This window comes from Corylus avellana, chromosome ca4, assembly GCF_901000735.1.
Source record: "Corylus avellana chromosome ca4, CavTom2PMs-1.0".
Taxonomy (NCBI): Eukaryota; Viridiplantae; Streptophyta; class Magnoliopsida; order Fagales; family Betulaceae; genus Corylus; species Corylus avellana.
The window spans coordinates 8,824,409-8,828,505 of record NC_081544.1 but is presented as its reverse complement, the minus strand read 5'-3'; positions in this window follow the sequence as shown (position 1 = coordinate 8,828,505).

Below are 4,097 nucleotides of genomic sequence, written 5' to 3'. Positions count from 1 at the left end.
CTGCTGGGTGATATAATTATATAAAGGATATGCTAAGGGCTTAGATCTACTCGTATGAATATATTTATATAGCAGAATGTGAAGTATGTATATATTATTACAACTAAATTAAAGTACTATATATGTAGTAAAGACAAGAATAAGGAAATGTTTTGAGAATTTTATGTATTTACAAACTGCTTTACAATGTTTATTATAAGTATTTACCTTGATCGTTTAGATTCGGGTTGTCACGATTAATGTTAATATACAATTATAATATAATATGAACATGCACAGTTTCCGTTTCCGAGTGATGACGTGACACGATCTCTGTGAAGCGTTGCTGTGTTCGAGGAGGAGTCGGGCTACAAGAAAGCAAACAAAAGGATCAAAGCTACCCGCGGGTGCTCCAGCAGGAAAGCTCCGATGCCTAAGTTAGTATTTGGGTGAAGAGAATATGAGAAACAAAGAGCTAGAGCAAGAGTTGTGATTACCTCGAAGTTGAGTTGTGACTTGCATTTTATAGGCATGGAGTAGTTTGTTCCCCGTACACTTCGATATGGGTTGTTAGCCGTTCCGTGATCTTAGGAGTCTAAAATCGTGGGATAAGAGGGTTTGCATTGTTGGCGCTAGATAGGGATGCCCAAGTCTTCCTCGGGTACACGTCTCTGTGTTTAAAGGCTAACAGCTGATCCATATTTGTTGAGAGCAGATAGCTGTTTAAATATGATAGATAAGATTATCCAGTTTGTATAGGGATAACATATATCTCTTAGGTGAGATGACTGATCTATCCTTTGCATAAGACCATTATGCCCTATGAACCGACTAGCTGTTGGGCTAGGCTGACCGAGCCCTCATGTGGGCTTAGTCTCCGCGAGTTTATTTATTAGATTTGGGCCCTAAGGTATGTTAGGCCTTACATGGCCGATCCATGACCCAACATAATATAACTAGTTACTTACTAATTAGGGGAAAATACACTTTACCCCATGAGCTATCCACTCATTTGCACTTTTAACCCCAATGTTTAAAAAATAATACTTTACCCCCCCTCCCCAAACTTCCAAATTGTTAAAATTTAACCATTTTGACTTCTTTTTTTTTTTTTTCCCCCAAAATGCCCCCATCCCAAGTTAAAAAAGAAAAAAACTTAAAAATTAAGGGGTGGCCGGTCTGGGGGCCACCCCAAAGCCCAACTGGGGTGGCCTTAATTTTTAATTTTTTTGAAATTTGAAATTTTAATTTGATTTTTTTTTTTTTAAAAAAAAAAAACTTGGAATTGGGGCATTTTTGGAAAAAAAAGAAGAAGAAGTCAGAATGATCGAATTGCAACAATTTGGAAGTTTTTTTTTTTGGGGGGGGGGGGAGGGGGGATAAAGTATCACTTTTTAAACATGGGGTTAAAAGTGCAAACGGGTGGATAGTTCAGGGGGATAAAATGTATTTTCCCCTTAGGAAAAACTTTACTTACCATTATTGATTTTTCACCACTTTTGCAATCATACCCTTAAACTGTAAAACATGTCAATTTATGGTTGCCATCTTTTAGAAGTTTGCACTGTCAAGCCCCCTGTCCAAATTCAGTGTTAAATCTTAAGAGAGGAAGTGAAATCCCTAAAATACTCGTCCAAATTCAAGATTTTTTTTGTAATTTTATAAACATCTTAAGAGTATTTTGAGGATTTAACTCATCAATTGTTTGATTTAACGTTGAGTTTTGGCGGGAGGATTGACATTGTAAACTTTAAAAAAATAGTAACACTAAATCAATGGTAGGAGCAAGAAGGGGTGCCCACTCCCAAAAAAAAAAAAAAATACAGTAGATTATTATTTTTTTATTTTTTATTTTTAAAAATTTATGCCTAACACCACCACCTCCTCCTCCTCCTCCTCCTTTTCTTCTTCTTCTTCTTGATTTTCTTGTCCTGTCTTCCACTTTTTTCTTGGCTCGACTCTTCTCATCTGTTGAAATTCTAAATCTATTGAAATTTTGAATATGTTGAAATTCTGAGTCTATTTCTTAATTTCCTCTTTTTTTTTCTATCTTCCTTTTTTCTTGGCTCGGCTCTTATGCTCTTCTCCTCCTTTGAAATTTCTTTTCTTCTCGGCAATTTTCAAGAGGGAAGTACTGTTGTAATATTTGTTACAAACATTCATTTTTCAGTCATTTGAAAATGTTTTATCATTTGATAATATCTTCACGAGTTTTTATGAGAAATAAAAATCATCTTTAACCATTTTGGTTTATAATCGTTTGTATTTATTACTTGGTTATGTGATATAACTTTTATGACCGTTCGTATTTATTACTTGGTTATGAGTTATTATATAAAAATTAGTTTTAATTGATTTTTACCGTTTTGACCGTTAGTCTTTAACAAGTTTTATTGTAGTTTGACCATTTGATTATTAACAAATGTTTTATCGTTTTTTGGTGTTATGACCATTTGGTCATTAATTATATAATGAAAGAAAGCATCCCCAATCCTATGGGAGAATAAGTTTGCAACAAGAAAAAAAGAAAAGCAAACTCATTTTCTTTATAAAAGAGTTTTGTCCTATTTTAAAAGACCAATTGTATAGAATTCTATTCTATTTAATTTCTATTTTTTCTTTGCGGTTTTTTATCAAGAAGATCAAAGGGTTGTTCTACTAGTCTTTGTTATTCGAAGTGTGTCCTTAACGAAGGTAGACGCTATAGTCTAATCCTGGTAGGTTGCGTGTCAAATGATCCGATCGTACCGAGTTATACACGCTGGGAGGCACGAATCAACCTTTAAGGACAACGCTCTTGTGTGATTCTATAGCATTGTGAGATCTTTCCATACTTTACTTTTCATCTCTTGTATTTTATTTATTTTATTGTTAATTTTCATATTGTAATTATTTTATATCAATAAATATTTGTGCACCATCCAAAATTATTTCCAACAATCTTAAAGGTTGATTTGTGATGGTTGCACAAATATTTTGGTTATGACTATAACAATAGTATTTAAACTTGTGAAAAGTCAAATACTATAAAAGTTTGTGGTATACAATTCGCATACGAGAACGATGAAATCAATTCTTGGGTGGAACGATTTTGTTGTGAAAAAAATCTGATAATTGATTTGTTTATCAGAAAAAGAGTTTAATCTCATGTGTAGGTATTGAAAGTGAAAATATTTTAATTGAAAGAATTTTCGATTATTTGAACTCAAATTTATGTTAATTTAATTTGTTTGTCAAATAATCTTTTATTGTTGGGTTACTATTCTTACAACAAAAAGAGTTAAGCCTTTTTATGGATTTTTTAGCACTTTTTTGATATGTTTTGCTAAGCTTGGCTGGAAAACATCCATGTAAATTAATAATAATAACTGTGAGTGATTACTCATTTTGTGATGGAGAAAATACATAGGTATTGCTAATTGTGTGCAGAGAATACCACTTTGTTAAAGATTTTTGCAGGTAAGCACATAGTAACAGGAAGAGATGTGGTGCGCGTATTGAGTCGATTGGTTCTCACGACACCTAGTTGGTATGTGGTGACGACAATCTATTTTGGAAAATCTTGGAGTAAAGCTGTTGGCTCCGCTGTGAGTTTTAAACTCTGATTCATAGGTCTTATTTTTTAAGACATAATATACATTTCATTTATTAAAATAAAAAAAAAATTCAAGTTATGACGGTGCTCCTTGATTGAATTAAAGCTAGTGCAAAATTTTATAATTACATGAATTTTGTATATGATAAGCGGTGGATTCTATTGATTCATCTATTTCAGAAAAGAAATAGTATCTGGCATTTATGTTAGCTATGATATGCTAGATTAGCATAAGCACTTTAAGTTATTTGGTAATTCCTCATATATATCATTCAACTTTCAAATTTCTCTGACATGATGGTTCAGAATAAAATATATGTAATTATTGAGGTTCATTTGATACATGATAAATTTATCATATCACAAGAATGATATCATTGGCGTATTTATTAAAATGAGCCAATAATAGTTGATTATTATTTGGTTGAGCTTGATACTTTACATATTTATTGTGGCTTTAGTTAAAAAGATTTTATTTTTAAAATCTTGATAAAACTTGAAATATGCAATTCTTATATATATA